The sequence below is a fragment of the Salvelinus sp. IW2-2015 genome, linkage group LG34 (genome assembly GCF_002910315.2).
Source record: "Salvelinus sp. IW2-2015 linkage group LG34, ASM291031v2, whole genome shotgun sequence".
Classification (NCBI taxonomy): domain Eukaryota; kingdom Metazoa; phylum Chordata; class Actinopteri; order Salmoniformes; family Salmonidae; genus Salvelinus; species Salvelinus sp. IW2-2015.
The window spans coordinates 7,904,740-7,927,514 of NC_036873.1; positions in this window are offsets into that span (position 1 = coordinate 7,904,740).

Consider the following 22,775-nt stretch of genomic DNA (forward strand, 5'->3'; position numbering starts at 1 on the left):
CCCCTCTCATCCGGCCCCACATCACAGTATAAGCTTCATTCAARGTTCTACAGACTGTTGACATCTAGTGGAAGGCGTAGYAAGTGCAAACAGATCCATATCTTACTGGGATTTGAACAGGCGATGAGTTGAATATCGACCAGCCTCAGAATTTCCACTTCCTGTTTGGAAGTTTGCCTGCCATATGAGTTCTGTTATACTTACAGACATAATTCAAACAGTTTTAGAAACTTCAGAGTGTTTTCTATCCAATAGTAATACTAATTTGCATATATTAGCATCTGGGACAGAGTAGGAAGCAGTTCAATTTGGGCACGCTATTCATCCAAAGTGAAAATGCTGCCCCCTATCCCTAAAAAGTTAACAAGGCACACTTGCTAATTGAAATGCATTCCAGGTGACCACCTCATGAAGCTGGTTGAGAGAATGCCAAGAGTGTGCAAAGCTGTCATCAAGGCAAACAGTAGCTACTTTGAAGAATCTCAAATATAAAGTATGTATTGATTTGTTTAACACTTTTTTGGTTACTAAATGATTCCATATGTGTTATTTCATAGTTTTGATGTTTTCACTATTATTCTACAATGTAGGAAATATAACAATAAAAAAAACTTGAATGAGTAGGTGTGTKCAAACTTTTMACTGGTACTGTATACAGTAGCTGAGGGATCTCAAATGRRTGCCTTTCCTCCCTCCTCTRGTCCTATGAGATGACATGGATAGAAAACAGCAGAAGCTCGGAAATATCCAATCAGGCTCCAGTCCTACTTACCGAATTTTAAAACATAAATTATAGACATGAGGCCTGTCAAAGTTTTCACCCACACTATATTTTGATCCGTTATTAAATGTGTAAACAGATTCTTATTTCTGGAATCATCTGTCAGCCCTGATAGGTCCTTGCGGCATCGTGATCATCTAAGCAGTGAAATTACAACCCATCACGGCACATTTAGGCACCTCGCGCCGGGGAACAAAACCTCTTAATTAGATTGAACAGAAATAAACATCCCTGTTTAGGCTGAGAGAGATGCTGCTGCTGATGTGTGTGCGTGCGTGTTGTGTGTGTGTGTGTGTTGTTTGTGTGGTTTCAAGCAGCCTTGCTATTTCCCACTCTCCTACCAGGAAGAATAGCACATGATTCCCTACACATAACACCTCTAAGACACACTTACGAACATCCACTTATCACTTACGTACATCAAACTATGACAAAGGAGGTAGGTGTCAAATTGTATTGCATTGTTGGGCGGGGGTTTTGTTCAATATGACCTGGCAAAAACGTGAATCACAACAATACCAGAAACACATCAGTTTGAACAAAGATGCTACAGCTAGATAGCATGTGGCACACAAACACATTTACATTGTTTACAAACTCCCTATTCAGCCATTTGAATTAACAGACCGTAGCACAATCTAGATAGCTTGTGACATACGGCACTTGCATGTAGTTTTGACACTTCCTATTCCCAATCCCCTGTTCACTTCCAGCCCTTAGCCTCTTCCCTCTCAGGATCTCTAAGACAGGCGCATGAGGATTCTTACGCAAAGTGTTACTTGGAACTTGAGGATGAGGCTGTGTTCGAGAGCTGTCTCTGGAGACCGTTTGGAAATGTTCTCTGCTGCCTCTCTGTCGTGAGGAGGCTGACGGGGAGGGAGGGAGACAAGCAAGAGCTACAGAGAGGGTGGGGGGGGGGGGGGACAGAGAGGGATAGGTCGAAAAATAGAAAAGCCAGAGGAAGAGAAGAGCCAGAAAGAGGGCGAGAGAGAGAGGGCGAGAGAGAGCCAGAGGGGCTCTGCATGTAAGATAGGGTGTGTGCTGATGAAAAGCATACGGGCAGGCAGAGACAAGCAGACAGACGCCGCAACAGGCGTCATACATCCTAATTAGCCATATGGAACAGTATACCAAGAGCCGTCATACATACGCCATGGTGGAGCGGAGTAGCTAACGTCAGACCCAAGTTCATAAAACAAACAAGATTTACAATGTTTTGTGATGACATATTAAGTTAGGCAACACTTAGAGTGGTGATATGCAGCATTCAATAAAGTGAAGTGTTACGTCAATTCACGGTATTGTGCTGCGATATGGATGAGGGACGCGTAATATCAAGAGCCGTCACACATACAAGACACAAGTTATATAAAAAAATCCAAAGTTTTGCTTTGACACAATAAGTTATGTTAACTCTAACGCACACACACACCCACAATCAGAGATTGTGGTCTAGATTGTCCCTTTTGATCATCTAAAGTGCTTATTATCAGCTTTTATGAAACAGTCTGTTAACTCTGATACATACAGATATCAAATCAAACTGTATTTGTCACATGCGCCGAATACAACAAGTGTAGACCTTACCGTGAAATGCTTACTTACAAGCCCTTAACTAACAGTGCAGTTCAAGAAGACTTAAGAAAATGTTTACCAGATAAACTAAAGTAAAAAAATTATAAAAAGTAACACAATAACAAGGCTATTTAAAAAATATATATATTTAACTAGGCAAGTCAGTTAAAAACAAATGGAAGGAGAGTCGGCAGTAAATCTGAAGAAATGCCCAATACCTACAGTATTTCTAGACACTGTGTGACTCATCTTTTCAAGTAAGTCATGAAACACACACACATATATCCAGACACACACATATCCACACACACACACAGGTTCAGAAGCTGTCGGAGGCACCTGCTAGCCTGTCTGTCTATCTCACTGAGAAGAAGAAAGCTGCATATGAGATTAACTATCACTGCACATTGAGCCGTGTACAGCAGCTGAGCCCAGTCATCCCACAGGGACTGTAAAGCACACACTCCTCCTCTTCTTGCTCTCTTCTCTTCCTCTCCTCTCTCTTTCCCTCTGTCAACGGGATGACCTAAAACAGAAAGTGGCAAGTCCTGCTGTTACTCTTAGTTTTATTAAAGACAAKCCTTTTTTGAAGTGTCAAGGTGTCAAAGCTTTGTGCTGTGAACTAAGTTAATTTACATCCTACTTCCTGAGTAAAAAAAGAGAGAGTTTTTCGTGTTATTTTTCTCCTGGGARGGAGGGCTGGAGTGATGGAGGATTGGAGGGAAGGAGGGATGATTGAAGGACGAATGGAGCGATGGATGGAAGTCATTAYAGGGATGGAGGAATTTAGCAGCAACACCTGAAGCAATCAGTTCGGTCCTTCGGGACGTCAGACCCAAACCCCCAAAATGATTAATGAGCAATACACAGTGTACACCGTGCCACATGTGAAGAGAGCAGAGCAATGCAGAGGTCAGCCAGAACAACTTTGATTTCTGTTTGCTAGCCCAACAGTAAGGTTATGTGAACTGGCCTGAGACAAACATTTTCCAACATAGAAAAAACCACAATGGACAACAAAGGGCATGGGTTTGGGTTGCGTTGTGGGTTTGCTAATTAGATGGTTTGTTGTTGTTAACGTTGCTGAATCAGATAGAGGAAAGCAAAGCTCCGGGGGTTGAAATTAAAAGGAGAGGGAGGATGCATCCTAAATGGCACACTGTTCCATATGTGACCCGATTCAGAAAACTAGGCGTATGTCGCAAGTCACGACTTCACAGGAGAGCTGCTTGAACGTACATTTTTTTTTTAAATCAATATGCTTTTTTTTTGCAGAAATGCCTTCTCGAACATGTGAACTTTCATGAGCCTTAATATCAAAACGTGTATGCCATCTGTAAATATGAATACAATTGTTAAATTACGAGCCTAGTTGAATTAGCCACAGAAAAAGTGAGCAACCTTCCCGCTAGCCATGATTGGCTGAGATAATGAGTGGGCTGGACATGCGAGAAGTGAGTTTGGAATTGGTCTACCATATAGCACGTGTCTGTCTATTGGAGCTGGTCAGTATGTTTAGGTAATCGTGTCGAACTCGGCTAAAAAAAAAAAAGTAGGGGAGTAAAACTGCATAAACCTAATGTCAGGTTAAAAAAGTGTACTGTTAGCTAACGTTAGCTGGCTGGCTCGCAAACTAACGTTATATGTATGCTCCACTTTCTGGAGACGAATTTTAAAATCAGTGGAATTCGAGTATGATAGCTAAGGAGATGAGAAAACACCAGTCTGGATTACATCGTCAAACTAAGGCAACCATGCATGGTATCAACAGGAGAGCATCCCCCAACCAGATGTATACTGGTAAGATTTTCAGATTTTACACGTTTCTAATTTTGACAGAAAGTGGTTTCATTTCAAGTGTACTGTTTAGCTAGCTAACGTTGCTGGCTGGGTCACTAGCTAACATTATGTGTATGATCTTATTCTTCGTATCTCAGACACATTTGCTTGACTGTTATAGCCATAGAACCTGGTTGGTTAGCTACCTGCAGATTCATGCAGGGTAGTAACGTCATGAGTTGTGATTATGGTCCATTGTTTAAGTAGCTAGCATTTTGACAAAGTATTTTAATTTCAGTTAAAGTGTACTGTTAGCTAGCTAGCTAACGTTAGCTGGCTAATTAACGTTATGTCTGTTTGGGATTCATTGTTTTACCTAGCTAGCTATTTAGCTACATTTCTTAACAAAAGACTCTCGTCTTAGTGTGCAGAGGCGCAGAAAAACTGATGCATTTTTGAAAGCTCAACACGTTGAATATGTCAGTAAACATCGGCACAAAAGCGTAATTAAATTGTTGCAGCAGCCAGTTACAGTCACCAACGCTCTGGTATAACCATTGTTTCAGCAAGCTTAAACATGTGAATTATTTTGGGTATGAACTAAAAAGATTCAACCCTGAGACATCAACTGAACAAGTTCCACAGAATGTGACTAACAGAAATTGATCATGTGGTCCTGAACAAAGGGAGGTCAAAATTAAAAGTATCTGGTTGGGCACCAGCTGCATTAAGTACTGCAGTGCATTCGTCCTCATGGACTGCACCAATTTGCCAGTTCTTGCTGTGAGATGTACCCCACTCTTCACCAAGGCAACTGCAAGTTCCCAGACAATCTGGGGGAATGGCCCTAGCTCTACCCTGCATCCAACAGGTTCCAGACGTGCTCAATGGGATTGAGATCCTCGTAGCCATGGACAGAACACTGACATTCCTGTTTGCAGAATCACGCACAGAACAAGCAGAATGGCTGGTGGCATGTTATGCTGGAGGGTCATGTCAGGATGAGCCTGAGGAAAGGTACCACATGAGGGAGGAGGAATGTCTTCCGTAACGCACAGCGTTGTGATTGCCTGCAATGACACACGCCAGACCATGACAGACCTCCACCTCCAAATCGATCCGGCTCCAGAGTACAGGCTTGGTGTAACGCTCATCCTCTCAACGATAAACGCGAATCGACCATCACCCCTGGTGAGACAAAACAGCGACTCGTCAGTGAAGAGCACTTTTGCCAGTCCTGTCTGGTCCAGCGACGGTGGTTTGTGGCCATAGGCGACGTTGTTGCCGATGATGTTGGTGAGGACCTGCCTAACAACAGGGCTACAAGCCCTCAGTCTAGCCTCAGCATTGCGGACAGTCTGAGCACTGATGGAGGGATTGTGCGTTCCTGTGTAACTCGGGCGTTTGTTGTGCCATCCTGTACCTGTCCGCAGGTGTGATGTTCGGATGTACCGATCCTGTGCAGGTGTTGTTACACGTGGTCTGCCACTGCGAGGACGATCAGCTGTCCTCCTGTCTCCCTGTACGCTGTTTTAGGCGTCTCACAGTACGGACATTGCAATTTCTTGCCCTGGCCACATCTGCAGTCCTCATGCCTAAGGCACATTCAACAGATGAGGAAGGACCTGGGCATCTTTCTTTGGTGTTTTTCGAGTCAGTATATAGCGCTCTTTAGTGTCCTAAGTTTTCATAACTGTGACCTTATTTCCTACGTCTGTGAGCTGTTAGTGTCTTAACGACCGTTCCACAGGTGCGTTCATTAATTGTTTATGATTCATTGAACAGCATGGGAAACAGTGTTTAAACCATTTACAATGAAGATCTGTGAAGTTATTTGGATTTTTACGATTATCTTTGAAAGACAAGGTCCTGACGAGGGACGTTTCTTTTTTTTGCTGATTTTAGCTAGCCAAGAGTTAGCTAGTTTTAGCTTGGGTGCTTGACTGTAGTTGTGAGGTCAGAGCTTTCGGAACAACCCTACTTATTGGCCAGAGCGTCCAGTGTGTGCTCTGAACGCGAAACCACAGAGCGATAGGGCGAGTAATGTTCAGTGAGTTGTTCTCTCTCTCTTYGATGCCTGGACATAGCTGGCAAGTTAGTACAGAACGGTTGTATCAACCCTTAAAGAGATGGTTGGGGCTGAGGGTGTGAGCGTGTGAACAATGCTGAATGGGTGTAGACAAAGAAGGGCTCTCTAATAGTWGTACCAAAACATTGAAAGATGGTTTCTCAAAAGTGATTTTACAAGTTGATCAACTTTCGAAGCAGAATTACTTTCCCATTGTTTCCTCAAATGCAGTGTATGATATTCAATGTTTTTATCTCTAAGTCTCTACTTTTATCCCATGTAAAACACAGAAATTCAAATATTGCTACATAAGACCGAATCTAGGAGGTGAATTACATATACAGTTTTGGGGAGAGTGGGGCAAGTTGAGCAATTTTTTTCCATTCAGCGTCACTACGTCAAAGGACATATAGTATTCTTTCTAACAAAGAAATCTACATATATTTCAGGGTGTTGTGTATCCCTGGAAATAATCAGAATTCATGTAAACATTATAGTTTTGAAAACATAGCTTCTCCAAAAAAAGTGGTGTCTTAGCACCAGTTGAGCATAGGGACAGGGTAAGTTTAGCCACCTGGGGTAAGTGGGTGATGGTGTCCTATGACAGTGGACGATGGTGCTGGTGGGTCAAAGTTGAATTCATGGAATGGGAGTTTGGTATATTGTATATCTTAAATGTATGCCGAACCTTCAAATATAGACTTCTATGTTCAATATCACTTACCCTTCCATTTCTTGACCAGTAGTCTGGGACAGGGNTCTATGTTCAATATCACTTACCCTTCCATTTCTTGACCAGTAGTCTGGGACAGGGATGTTATTTCGATGTGCCAATTCATAGGCAAGTTCTCTGCATTTGAGGCTACAAAGCCATGAAAAATAGGGGTAGGTTGTAGAGAATCAAAGGACAATGAATGTAATAGGAAACTTTAGGTGTTGACTTAATGCCGGTAGCAACCACTACAGAATYTTTGGTCAGAAAAAGGATGAGGTTTTGTCCAGGTTTTAATGGAAGAAGATATCCACATCTTCATTTTATTTAACCAGCCCAGTGAGTTAAGAACAAAGTCTTATTTACAATGATAGCCTAGAAACAATGGGTTAACTGCCTTGTTCAGGGGCAGAACGACAGATTTCTCATCTTGTTAGCTCAGGGATTCGATCCACCAACCTTTCGGTTACTGGCCCAACGCTCTAACCACTAGGCTACATCTGACCACTCATGGTTTAGATAACTGAGAATTATGTCTAGTGAAAACTGACATGAACTATCATTCTAAAAAGAGGATAAATACATCTTATGCTATAGCACTGCTTTAATATTAATGACTGTATAAGCTAGCACAGGTAAGTATATAACAGCAAGGGCTATACACTACAGCAGGCATAAGGCCTAGTCACATGACACTAGACTTCACAGCCTAGCGGATTTGTACACATGAAACTCAGTCAAATGTGCTCAAATAAACATAACAGACAAGTATACATAAGATAAATACAATGAGCATGAGTGATAAATATACAATGGAAAATAGCATAGCACCATAAAATGAGCAATGCTAATAAACGGCTAATCGCTAGCAGTCATGCTAAATGCTCATGCATTAAAATGCTAACGGTATCGCTAACACTAGTGGGAGAGTCAACTAGCTATCAAGCTTAACACACAATATAATTATACACGATGGACCACACATCTTAGCTCCACATAGTGTGACACAGATCTCAAGGCACTTACGTTTAGATGCACGCACAATTAAACATCAGACAGACGGGGATTCAGTCGATGGGAGGACAAGTTCAGCAGGAGGAAAAACTGTGGTAGTGATCATCAGGATGGGGGATTCCTATTCCTATAAGGGAATGGCAAATAAGTCTGGCAACACATCAGATTGGCAAACATACAGTAAATTGATAAATCACTTTCGCTAAACAAGGCAAAAAGAAGAAGCTGTACTATACATCTCTGTTCCAAGATGGCGCAGCAGTTGGACGTGTGTTTTGTCTTGTCCCGTCCTGTCTCATGTAAATATAGTTTTTCCTTGTTTTTTCCCCGTATATACCTCGTATATATTTTAATATCACTTTCCATCTACGGACTGAATATACTCTTCTGCAACCTGCCTCACCCAATGTGGTACGGATCTGCTATTTTTTATACTTAAGAACCGGAACCCCCATCAAAAGCTAGCACGCTAACTGGCTACTAGCTAGCAGTCAGTTAGCCATTGATAGGCCCATCTGCCAAGCCCATCTCCCGGCCAGCCGAAGAGGCCCATTAGCCACTCCTTGGGCTACATTACCTATTTTGCCAATTGGACCGGACTACCGACGTAATTCTGCCCGAGGGGGATTTTTCAACTGGCGCCTTAACTATCGTTCTAAAAAGAAATAGGAAAAATACACCTCCGTCGCGATGTCCCCTGAATGCCCACCCGCTAGCCTGCTAGCCGCGGCCCACTAGCTTAAGAGGCCCATCGAACAAATTCTTTGGCCCCTATACCTATTTTGCCAATTGGCCTGGTTTACCACATGGAGCCCTGCTGATCCGTCCTCTGAACCGGAACCCCCAACAGAAGCTAGCCAGCTAACTAGCTACTAGCTAGTAGTCATCAGCTTGCTTGCGGTCATCAGCTACCTTTAGCCCGGACAACTTTCTCTGCCGTCGTAACAGCACYAGGGGGCCACAACAGACTTTCTTCCGTCGTGACGTCCCTCAAAGGCCCTTCTGCTAACTTGCAGCCCCGACCCGCTAGCTGCCTGACTCCTATGATCACTTGGCTACGCATGCCTCTCCCTAACGTCAATATGCCTTGTCCATTGCTGTTTTGGTTAGTAATTATTGCCTTATTTCACTGTAGAGCCTCTAGCCCTGCTCAATACGCCTTAGTTAACACTTTAGTTCCACCTCCCACACATGCGGTGACATCCCCTGGTTTAAATMACATTTCTAGAGACAATATCTCTTTCATCATCACTCWATGCACAGGTMTACCCCCACTGTATTCACATCCTACCATACCCTTGACTGTATATTATGCCTTGAATCTATTCTACCGTGCCAAGAAATCTGCTCCTTTTACTCTCTGTTCTGAATGTACTAGACGACGAGCTCTTTTAGCTGCCTTTTAGCAGCATCACTACTCTGGACGGTTCTGACTTAGAATATGTGGACAACTACACATATCTAGGTGTCTGGTTAGACTGTATATTCTCCTTCCAGACTCARATTAAGCATCTCCAATCCAAAATTAAATCTATAATCGGCTTCCTATTTCGCAACAAAGCATCCTTCACTCATGCTGCCAAACATACCCTCGTAAAACTGACCATCCTACCGATCCTTGACTTCGGCGATGTAATTTACAAAATAGCCTCCAACACTCTACTCAGCAAATTGGATGCAGTCTATCACAGTGCCATCCGTTTTTTTCACCAAAGCCCCATATACTACCCACCACTGCGACCTGTATGCTCTCGTTGGCTGGCCCTTCGCTTCAAATCTGTCGCCAACCCACTGGCTCCAGATCATCTATAAAGTCGTTGCTAGGTTAAAGCCCCGCCTTAACTCAGCTCCTGGTCACCATAGCAGCACCCATCCGCAGCAACGCGCTTCCAGCAGGTATATTTCTACTGGTCACCCCCAAAGCCAATTCCTCCTTTGGCTGCCTTTCCTTCGAGTTCTTTGCTGCCAATGACTGGAAGAACTTGCAAAAAATCACTGAAGCTGGAGACTCATATCTCCTCACTAGCTTTAAGCACCAGCTGTCAAGGCATCTCACAGATCACTGCACCTGTACATAGCCAATCTGTAAATACCCATTCAACTACCTCATCCACATATTGTTATTTATTTGATTTATTTTGCTTTTGCACCCCAGTATATCTCTACTTGCACACTCATCTTCTGCACATCTGTCACCCCAGTGTTTAATTGCCAACTGTAATAATTTTGTCAACTATGGCCTATTTATTGCCTCACCCCCCTTATCCTAACTCATTTGCACACACTGTATATAGACTTTCTCTATTGTATTATTGACTGTARGTTTGTTTATTCCATGTGTAACTCTGTGTTGTTGTTTGTGTCGCACTGCTTTGCTTTATCTTGGCCAGGTCGCAGTTGTAAATGAGAACTTGTTCTCAACTAGCCTACCTGGTTAAATAAAGGTGAAATAAAAATAATAAAAAATAAATGAAACAAAGATAAGTGATATAAAGAATGATAGTAAAAAGTACATTAAATGTAATTCTAGACAGAAAAGCTAACTTAACTCCAACCTTCATTGAGGCTGATGGCTCATTCATAACAAAAACCGTTGATATTTCCAACCCCTTATTTTTTGGGACAAGATTAGTAAATTTAGGCATGACATGCAAACAACAAATGCTGAGCCTTCATATTCATGGTTAATGGACCAAATAATGAAAGACAAGCACTGTAGCTTTGAATTCGGCAAAGTTAGTGTGGAAGAGGTGAATAAATTATTGCTATCTATAAATAAGGACAAACCACCTGGTTTATTGAAGTTGGTAGCGGGAATACTGTATTTTGTGACTCCAATTCGCCACATCTTCAATCTAAGCCTAAAAGACAGTGTGCCCTCAGGCCTGGAGGGAAGCAAAGTTCATTCCGCTGCCCCAAAATAGCAAAGCACCCTTTAATGGTTCKAACAGCAGACCGATCAGCCTGTTACTGTTCGACCAGATACAATTTTATTTCACAGAAAACAAATTAACAACAGACTTTCCGTATGCTCATAGGAAAGGGCACTCAACATGCTCGGCACTGACACAAATGACTGAWGATTGGCTGAAAGAAATTGACTACAATACGATCGTGGGAGCTGTTTTGTTAGACTTCAGTGCAGCCTTTGATATCYTTGATCATATCGAATTGCTGAAAAATGAGGTGTTATGTATTAACATCCTCTGCCTTATCATGGGTAGACAGTTACCTCTCCAATACAACACAGAGGMTTTTCTTTAATGGAAGACTCTCTAATGCAAATTTGGTTGAGTGTGGTATACCGCAGGACAGCCAGCTTTATTGTRTTATATGTTTACWAATGACCTTCCACTGACCTTGAATAAAGATGACTCAATGTTATACCCTTTGGCTGCAACAGTAAAATAAATAACTGAACCCCTTAACATAGAGCTCCAGTCAGTTTTAGAATGGGTAACTAGAAATAGGCTGGTGATAAATCACTCGCTCAACCCTGAACCTCATCTAGATTTAATATTGAATAATGTGMCWATTGAGCAAGTCCGGTTCTTGGTCACCTCCCTGARCAAGGCTCTTCTTCCCCGATTGCTCAGTTTGCCCGGGCGGCCAGCTCTAGAAAGAGTCTTGGTGSTTCCYAACTTCTTCCATTTAAACATATTGGAGGCTACTGTGTTCTTGGGGACCTTCAATGCTGCAGAAATMTGTTGGTACCCTTCCTTAGATCTGTGCCTCAACACAATACTGTCTCGGATCTCTGTGGACAATTACTTCGACCTCATGGCTTGGTTTTTGCTCTGACTTGCACTGTCAACTGTGGGACCTTATATAGACAGGTCTGTATCTTTTCAAATCATGTCCAATCAACTGAATTGKCCACAAGTGGACTCCAATCAAGTTGTAAAAACATCTCAAGGATGATCAATTGAAACAGGATGCACCTGAGCTCAATTTCAAGTCTCATAGCAAAGGGTCTGAATACTTATGCAAATAAGGTATTTCTGTTTTTTTGTTTTAATACATTTGCAAAAATGTCTAAAAAGCTGTRTTCGCTTCTTCAATATGGGGTATATTGATGAGGATTTTTTTTTAAATACATTTTAGAATAAGGCCGTAACGTAACAAAATGTGGAAAAAGTCTAGGGGTCTGAATACATTAATACATTCTTTTTTGGGTTGTTTCCTTGTTTGGACACCAGGAAGTGTAGCCACTGCCTCGGCAGCAGCTAATTGGGGATCCTAATAACAAATAGCCCTGCTTGTTTTACGTTTGTACAGTCTACAGGGGGAATGATGATGTCTGATCTGTAACAATAAAAATTTGTTCATATGCATGAATTACAACACAGATGAACTAGCTACATGGATGCACTTTCATGCCAGGTTTAGGACCTCGTGTTTTAGCTTATAGAGACCCCGACTGACGTATTAAACAATCTTACAACTATCTACTCTGATTTAGATGCAAGCATCCTGAAACCTACAGTATACATGTATTCATATTTTCTAGGTGTGAGTGGGCAGTCTGGAGTGCAATTGAGATTGGGTCGTCTGTGGATCTGTTGGGGCAGTTTGTAAATTGGATGGGTCAGGGTGTCTGGGATGATCGAGTTGATGTGTGCCATGACCAGCCTTTCAAGGCACTTCATTATTACAGATACAACTAGAGCTTCCTTTGTAGTCCGTGATGTACTGTAGCACCTACCACATGCATTGAGCTTTGGAGACAGTATATTATGATCCCACCCTGTTCCGTTAGGTCGTAACGGTCGGACTTCTCGTACGGTCGGACTTCTCGTACGCGTTTGTGTCCTCAGACAGAGCCTCGCGGTTGGCTGGGATAGCCCTGTGATCGACGTGTGTGTGTGCGTGTATGTGTGTGTGTGTCAGTGTATGATTGGAATCCATGGAACATTCAAACATCTCTCTCGCCTATGGCTGTTTTATCTTTAAACGCTGGGATGCTGGGCGAGTGAGAAAGCAAGCTAAATATGAGCCATTTCATCTAAGTGCAGACACACTCCAAAACCCAATCCCCTCCCATATCRACCAAGTCTGGCCTGGKGAGTGATGTGGGGCTTGGAGTGATGGGGTAMATTGGGTCGGAGAAAAGTTTKATCATAGAAGGACAGAGGGTGCACCCGTCCTCTGAAATAACCCATCAAATCATGTATTAGGGCACAGATTTATAAAACGGATCTTTCATTTAGATTTGCCTGGCCAGACATCATAGCCAGCCATGCTGCGATGCTCGTGTTGTTTTGTATATTTCAAGCTATCGATCGACCCGCTTCTCATAGATATGGGCCCTGACAATCATAGAGCAGCTGTCTAAAAGGGTTAGACAATATCGGTCCGTTCATTTCGACACGGCTAACAAGTCATTAATGAACCGGTAGAAATAGCCACCGTTTTCTTTCATTACCGTGACCTTTCGGAATTTGAGTTGATTATTTGTGTGGTGTGCTTTTTCATGGTGCCCTCATGTTTCTAAGTCATCTTTCTTCCGGCTCCGGATCAACAGATGCGCCACCAGACAAGACTTTTGTAAAAGTCACAAAATGCCACTGCTGATCTTATCATTTCACAGTTGCAAACACAAGTCAACTTCATAAAAATATATCACGTTGGGGTCGCCAAAACCGAGTTCACAATTCTGTTATACTGACAGTCACAAATGATGAAAGTGTGTCTGGTGGATTCTAATCTTTAAAAAGCATTTGGGTACTCTGATACTAATCCAGAGTGTTAAAAGAAAGGGAAGGGGAAAGGGAAGAAAAAAATAGAGAGGGGGCGATTAGGGATGAGGAGTTGGACGGAGATCAGTCACTCCTCTCGCTCTCCTCATTTCCTCCCAACAGTTGTGTTTCTTTATCCCTCCCTCCCTCACTCTGTCTTAAACATCCTCTCAGATAAAACCACAGACAGACTAGATGGACCCTTCTCAGGCTTCGTCCCAAATGGCACCGAAATTCCCTATATATTGCACAACTTTCACTAGGCCTATGGGCCCTGGTCAAAAGTAGTGCACTGTATAWGGAATAGGATACCATTTAGGGTACCATCCTCAGACTGCTCCAGAGAAATCCCTCTGCCTTCACAACCCTCAAACTAGGCTGGTTTCCAATGCTTGCTCGCTCTTCTTCTCCTTCTCTCTTTCTCTCTCTTTCTCTCTCTCTCTCTCTTGCTCTCTCTCTCTCTCTTGCCCTCTCTCAACATATTTCACTTGATCCGACCAGGACTAGATGCTGACTGCTTCTGAAAACAGACACATTATATACGTCTCACGTTCACTACCTCAATCTCTCTCTATCTCTGTCCTTCTCTGACTCTCTCGGTTTCATCTCTCTCTCTTTCTCCCTCACTGCACTCATCCACCTGGACAAAAGGAATACAAATGTAAGAATGCTGTTCATTGACTAAAGCTCAGCATTCAACYCCATAGTCCCATGCAAGCTCARCACCAAGCTCAGGACACTGGGACTGAACCCCTCCCTCTGCAACTGGATCCTGGACTTCCTGATGGGCCGCCCCCAGGCAGTGAGGGTAGGCAACAACACATCTGCCATGATGACCATTTACACGGGGCCCCTCAGGGGTGTGTGCTTACTCCCCTCCTGTAGTCCCTGTTCACCCATGACTGCGTGGCCGTGCWCGACTCCAACACCATCATCAAGTTAACTGACGACATGACGGTGGTAGGACTGATCACTCACGACGATGAGGCAGCCTATAGGGAGGAGGTCAAAGACCTGGCAGTGTGGTGCCAGGACAATGTCAGCAAGACAAAGGAGCTGATCATGGACTACAGGTGACAGAGGGGCGAGCACGCCCCCATCCACATTGATGGGGCTGTAGTGGAGCGGGTCGAGAGCTCCGGGTTCCTCGGTGTCCACATCACTAAGGAATTAACACGGTCCACACACGACAGCGCCTCTTAGCCCTCAGTAGGTTGAAACCATTTGGCATGGGCCCTCAGATCATCTAKAAATTCTACAGCTCCACCATTGAGAGCATCTTGACTGGCTGCATCACTGCTTGGTACGGCAACTGCAAGGCACCCGACCGCAAGGCGCTACGGAGGTTGGTGAGTACGGCCCAGTACATCACTCTGGCCGAGCTCCCTGCCATCCAAGACCTCTATAGTAGGTAGTGTCAGAGGAAGGCCCAAGAAATGTTCAAAGACTCCAGCCACCCAAGCCATAGAATGTTGCATTTTACATTTACATTTGAGTCATTTAGCAGACACTCTTATCCAATGACAGTCAGTGCATTCATCTTCAGATAGCTAAGGGCTATATAAATAGCTACCAAATATCACAGTCAAAGTAAGTACATTTTTCCTCAATAAAGTAGCTACCAGCAGAGCTATTAAGGGGCGGGGGGGAGTGTTAGTTCTGCTACTGCGAGTGTTAGTTCTGCTACTGCATGGCAAGCAGAACAAACAGGAAATACTATCCATCAATATACAACCTGGTCATGATGCTCAATGGACATAGTTATAGATGTTAATGTGTAAATTAAAAGCACTTTGTCATACATTATAATGCATTATGCGTAGCTCATAAGTTGTTACAAATGTGCTGATATTGGATTATGAAGATGGTAAATGAAATATCAAGATTGTTTACATGTCCCTCATACTCGACAGCACAGTCGTGAGATGACGCGTCGCATAACGAATGTTGGAAGTAATTGTACAAAACTTCTGTAAGGCCTGGGTGTCGGAGTGCGTAGTAAGCCGCAGGGAAACAGCAGGTGCAATACACAACTGTTCTTTAATGAACGACGAGAAACCAGGCCACCCTACTAACAACTGGTGTACTCCTCAAACAACCCCAGACACGGGGGAAACGAACACAGTCCAGTAACCACGAAGAACGAAACACACCACTCTTACTAACAAACAATCCCGACAAAAGAACGTGCGGCCGACTAGAATAATAAGCAACTAATTACACCCTAATACAAAACAGGTGAACCAATAAAACACATAGGAGGAGGGAGAAAAGGATCAGTGGCAGCTAATAGGCCGGTGACGACGACCGCGAGCGCCACCCGAACGGAAGGAGAGCCTGCCTCGTCGAAGTCGTGACAGTACCCCCCCTCTGACGCGCGGCTCCGCAGCGCGCCGACACCAGCCTCGAGGTTGACCCGGAGGACGAGGTGCAGGGCGATCCGGATGGAGGCGATGAAAATCCCTCATTATAGACGGATCCAAAATGTCCCCACCGGTACCCAGCACCTGTCCTCCGGACCGTACCCCTCCAGTCCAGAGGTACTGCGGCCCCTCACCCGGCGTCTCGAGTCCAGAATGGCCCGTATCGTGTACGACCGGGGACCCCTCGGTGTCTAGAGGGGGAGGAGGGACCTCCGGCACTCCACCGTCCTGCAGGGGACCAGCTACCACCGGGGCCTGAGGAGAGACACATGAAGACGAGGGGTTAATGCGATAATAGGAAGGGAGTTGTAATCGATATACACACCTCGTTTATTCTCCTCGGGACTTTGAAGGGCCCTCAACACTGCGGACCCAGCTTCCGGCAGGGCAAGCGGAGGGGCAGGTTTTCGGGTCGAGAGCCAGACCCTGTCCCCGGTACAAACACGGGCCTCACTGCGGTGGCGGTCAGTGCTCCTCTTCTGCCGTCCACTAGCTTGTTGGAGAGATTCCTGGACGGCCCTCCATGTCTCCTTGGAACGCTGCACCCATTCCTCCACCGCAGGACCGCGGTCTGGCTCGGATGCCATGGTGCCAGGACCGGCTGGTACCCAATACACACTGAAAGAGGGACACGTTAGTAGAGGAGTGGCGTAGTGAGTTCTGGGCCATTTCGGCCCAGGGAATGTATCTCGCCCACTCCCCTGGCCGGTCCTGGCAATACGACCGCAGAAACCTACCCACTCCTGGTTTCATTCTCTCCACCTGCCCATTACTCTCAGGGTGATAACCGGAGGTCAGGCTGTCCGAGACCCCCAAACGCTCCTATACGCCCTCCATACTCGGGACGTGAATTGGGGGCCCCGATCAGAAACGATGTCCTCCGGCACCCCGTAGTGCGGAAGACGTGGTGAATAATGCCTCCGCAGTCTGTAGGGCTGTAGAAATACCGGGCAACGGGAGGAGACGACAGGACTTCGAGAACCGTCCACAATCACCATACCGTAGAGCTGTAGTGTTCCCCTGAGACGGGGGAAGATCGGTCAGAAAATCTATGAACAGGTGCGACCAAGGCCGTTGTGGAACGGGAAGGGGTTGTAACTTCCCTCTAGGAAGGTGCCTAGGAGCCTTACTCTGGCGCATACCGAACGGAGAGAAACATGACCCTAACGTCTCTCGCCAAGGTAGGCCACCAATAACCTCCCCCGAAGGCTCCCCACTGTCCTCTTCACCCCAGGGTGACCCGAGGAGGGTAGAACGTGAGCCCACCGAATCAATTTGTCCGCGAACACCAAGCGGCACGTATCTCCGACCCACCGGACAACTGAGGAGGAGCGGGTTCCGGCCGTAACGCCCGCCTCGATGTCCGAGTCCACTTCCACACCACTGGTGCTATCAGCCTTGAGGCGGGAAGGATGGGAGTGGGTTCGGTGGGCCGATCGTCGGAGAGGACACACTTTTGAATTTCGCGCCCTGCACTTGAAGTGGCTGTTGTCATATTGTGCCCGGCTTCGGGCTTGCAGCCCAAAGAAGTAAACCTAAGAGCGAGTCCGCGATCCATAAAGTTCCCAGCTGCGCCTGAATCGACTAGCGCCCTATGCTTGGGAAGAGGAAAAAATTTAAGGAAAAAAATCAAGACAAACATGTGACTAACAGGGGGTTCTGGTGAGTTTGGTGCTGACTCACCTGGGGTGATCGAGAAGCGTTCCGCCTGCATCCTCGACTCCAGACGGACCCCCCAGCACCGATCGGCCCGTGTGTCCTCTCCGACCCACAGCTGGTGCAGGGAGAGCCTCCTCCTCCGGTACCCCTCGGCACAGCCCCTCCCAACATCCATCGGAATAGGAGCGGAGGTGCTGGACCTCAGGAAGGTGCTGGAACGTACAGGACCCTCTTCAGAACGCCTGCGGGCAGCCAGCAGATTGTCCGGAGGATGACTGTCAATCAGCTCATCAGGGAAAGAGGCGGTGTCCCGACATGCTAGCTCCTGCGGACGTCCTCCCAGGAGACTACACCGGTAGTGATCAATAAGGGCTGTCGTTCCACCCAGATCCTGCAGCCAGGGTCCGGAACTCCAGCGCGTAATCCTGGGCGCTCCTCTTCTCCTGCTAAGTGGAACAGTCGTTCTCCGTCGCCGCTCGGCCCTCTGGAGGATGGTCAAATACGGCACGAAAACGGCGGGTGAACTCTGGGTAATGCTCCTGGGGCCATTCCGACTGCGTTGGCCCACTCCAGAGCACGACCCGTGAGGCAGGGAGACGAGGACACTACCCTCTCCGCTCCCGAGGGAGTGGGTCTTACGGTGGCAAGGTACAGTTCCAGTTGGAGTAGGAAACCCCTGGCACCCCGCCGCCGATCCATCATAATCCTCGGGAGTGTCAGACGGAGAGCGCTGGAGCCGAGGGATGGAGAGTCCTGAGCTGGAGGAGCCGAAGGTGGAGAGAGGAGACCACTCCTCTCCCATCGGTCCATTCGCTCCATCATCGAATCCATCGCTGATCCAATACGGTGGAGAACGGTGGTATGATGGAGCACCCGTTCCTCCATCGATGGAGAGGGTTGGCCGCTGCTCCTGCTGACTCCATTTGGTTGGTGCGGGATTCTGTAAGGCCTGGGTGTCGGAGTGCGTAGTCAAGCCACAGGGAAACAGCAGGTGCAATAACAACTGTTCTTTAATGAACACGGAGAAACCAGGCCACCCTACTAACACACTGGGTGTAATCCTCAAACAACCCCAGACACGGGGGAAACGAACACAGTCCAGTAACCACGAAGAACGAAACAAACACCCCTCTTACTAACAACAATCCCGCACAAAGAAACGTGCGGGCCGGCTGACTAATAAGCCCAACTAATTACACCCTAATACAAAACAGGTGAACCCAATAAACACATAGGAGGGGAGAAAAGGATCAGTGCAGCTAATAGGCCGGTGACGACGACCGCCGAGCGCCACCGAACGGGAAGGAGACCTGCTCGGTCGAAGTCGTGACAACTTCACTAGACTAATTTAATTGACTAAATGAAAGCAGCGGAACAATCAGTGGGAGAGTTGATTGAATAGTGTCTAAGTTGGTCCCAAATGGCACCGTATTCCCTACGTAGTACACTACGTTTGACCAAAAGTGATCAAAAGTAGTGCAGTATTTAGGGAAACAGGCGGTCATTTGTGAGGCACCCTAGTGTGATCTGTCTCTATGTGTTCCTTGCTCCTTCCTGGCTTTATCTTGGTTTCGACTAAATGAAGAAAGCCTAACACACCTACATGTACAAAACTATTCCCATCGGGTAAATTAGCTATCATTTGTTAAGGCACATTCCTTAAGTGGACATGTCTCTACATATGAAATGAGGGAGACAAAGTCTCAAAGTGAATGGATTAAATAGATTCTCCTCATAGAACGCATATTAGAGGGATATGAATGAGTTTACCTTAGCAGGACACTGCAAAGTACTCAAAGTCATCTTCGTATGTACTATGATGTACCTACCTAATTTACTAAATGGTAATGTACTTAAAGGCCACATGAGTGCAAATATTCCCAGACCAAAAAATAGGTTTTATTGTCACACACATAGGTACAGTGAATTGTATTGTTTTACAAGGTCAGCTATTGTAGTACAGTACCTCTAGATCAAATGTATTGCTTGTTCACCTTGGGGATTCAAACCAGGAATGTTTTAGTTACTGGCCCAGRACTCTAACCACTAGGCCACCTGCCACTCTAACAGACACACCTGTGTTGCACAAATGCCTGCTAAAACWTCTAGCMCAACTGTTGTGTTGTGCCTCTGGTTGGTCTATCATCCAACCAGAGGRAGTTAGCTAATGGTTGTGGTGGTTTCTCTCCATTTGACAGAAACAAAGTGGTCCTTTGGCCATTTCAAAAACTCTCTCCCATTTGAATGCCTCACAGGTTTTATCAATCCCCGTTACGCATACAACCCTCACATGGTTAGCGGGGTAATTAGCCTAAGCCTAATTGTAACATTTCATTGTAGCATTACGAGTTAGCGCCCTTCCCTGCCGTGCTTTACGGCATATAGACCACCATAGAAGTCTTTGGGGGGCAGATCTGGGTTCAAATAGAATTTGTTTTTGTTGAAATGCTTAGAGTATTAAATTGAGCGMTCCTGGAGTGCCAGATGGGCGAGGTTTAAATTCTGTTGGTTCCATTGCACCAAACAAGCTCAATTAAGCACAGCTGAGGRATTTGAAAGAAAACAAATACTATTTGAACCCATGTCTGCGCTAATGCTTTCTAGCAAATACTTTTGAGAGGGTTTTACAGCAATTGTGTTTGAACACGAGAATGATCTGCCAAACGGCCTCAGCAGGCGATGTTGTTTAGTATTTGTCCAAGTAATGAGAGTACAAAATGTGGAGGGCGACAGACCAGCTCAGAGCTGACATTTGCCCGTCAACATTTCCCTCAGAGGCCTAACACCGTGGAATTCAGAGCATTCAGCTGGGAGGCTCCAGACCGTGGCTTCAGATTTCAGTACTGGACCTTCACCCCATCACTGGGACACATTTTAGTTATAGCTTCATATGAACACATTTTCTAGAGTTTACTGATTATGATTACGAGCAGAAACATGTTGCACTAAAAAGGGCCCATTTGAGGCCACGTGTCACATATCATTTAATCACTTTAGTACAATCTGTTCAACCAATTCACGCAAGTCTACGGCCCGTCGTGATGCAGCTACTGGAATAACCACCTATAACCATCTATGAGATAGATCTGCTGTGGGACTTCACACACACACACAGAGACACACACACACACCTATGTCTTACTATACTTGTGAGGTCTTGTTGGGGAACAACAATTCAGTCGCATTCAAAATCCTATTCTCTAACACTAACTATTTAGTGTAGACACACACACACACAATGATGCTGATTAACCATCAAGAGTTGAACCAGTTATGTAACTGTTCATCAAACCATGCAGTGTAGTAATTATCATGCCTTGGGCTGCTCAAGCCACACACAGACTAAATCTYACTTTCCCGCAGTTTGGCAGAGGGTTATATATGCAGCTTAAGTAAAAAAAGATTTTTAAAAAAGATACATGGCTATTACTTGATTATATAATTGCTTTGTTCTCAGTGATATCCAATGGTGGTGGAATTGTACCAGTGTGCACCACATGCACAATCTCCCAAGTCAGTTTGGWGACTCGGAAGGACAATGAATATTTGAAGTGGAAGATTTAATAATTGTATGGCTACCTTGAGAAATGACCAATAGTACGATGGGAACAGAAGAGGGAAAGCTATATCCCTGGTATTCCATGTAATTCTATTTTGTTGACAACGAAGCTAAATAAAATGTGATYTGCTTCTCTCTCACTGTTGCAGCCAAAGTGTGCCTGCCTGGTCTTCCACATTCGGACTGACAAGCTCCTTTTCTGAGCCRACTTTCTCAGTCTTCCTCTCCATCCTCATTCTCCATCAAATCAAATCAAARCAAATGTATTTATATAGCCCTTCTTAGATCAGCTGATATCTCAAAGTGCTGTACAGAAACCCAGCCTAAAACCCCAAACAGCAAGCAACGCAGGCATAGAAGCACGGTGGCATCTCCTCCTCTTTCCATCATCCTTGTTTTCACTCACTTTTGTCGCTGTCACTTTCCTCTCCTTGCTCTCACTCCCCCTCTCTTACCAACTCCCCCTTCTACCCTTGCAGGTAGCCTAGCAGTTGGAGTGTTATCCCCGTATCCGAAAGGTTGCTGGTTTGAGTACTCGTGCAGAAAAGGTGAAAAATCTGTCGATGTGTCCTCGAGCAAGGCACTTTTCCCTCATTTTCACCAGGGGCGCCATACTGCTTGAGCTGATTCTGTAAAACAACACATTTCACTCCATCTATCTGGTGTATGTGACAATAAAACCTCCTCTCGCTTGAACCATCATGAGATCATAATAAATGTCAATACAAAAAAACATTTTAAAAGGGCAACCTGTGATTGGCACATCAATTSTTTTGACATTCATATTKATTTGACATCGTTTTGAATRCCAGATTGCCCCTTTAAGGTGGAAAGTGAAACAGTGTACCATCCTGCCGGTGTAAATGGATATTTCAGATTTGGAAAGAAATAACTTAGAATTTCACAGGTGCGGCAGAAGGTGAACCCAGAGTAGAAGTGGGGTAGATTTCTCTCTGTAAACTGGGACCCGTCCACAATCAACTGGGAATTAGACACAGTGTAAGCTAGGGGCCAAGAGGATGATGCCGTGTGTGTGTGTGTGTGTGTGTGTGTGTGTGTGTGTGTGTTGTGTGTGTGTGTGTGTGTGTGTGTGTGTGTGTGTGATGTGTGTGTGTGTGTGGTTTGCCCGCCTCTCCGGGCCGGTGGTTGTGTTCCTGGCGTGGGGGTGGTTGTTGGGCCTTAGATTGTCGGCGCGGCTTGCCGTTCGGCGCTGTCGGGTCTCGCTGTGCTGTGCCGGTGTGTTGCCCGGCTGTTGGTGATGTGGTTGCCGGGCGGACGCGGGCCGCTGTGTCTTGTTCGCGTGCGTCGTTTCCTTTGTGCTGGGGGGGGTGTTGTGTCCGTGTGGCGGGTCCGGTGCGGGCGCTGGTCTTTCGTGGTGTTGGCGCCGAGCTAGCCACCACTACTACACCGCCCAGAGGAGGATTCCTACGATCCGGGCGTTTGTGGTGTGTGTGTGGTGTGTGTGTG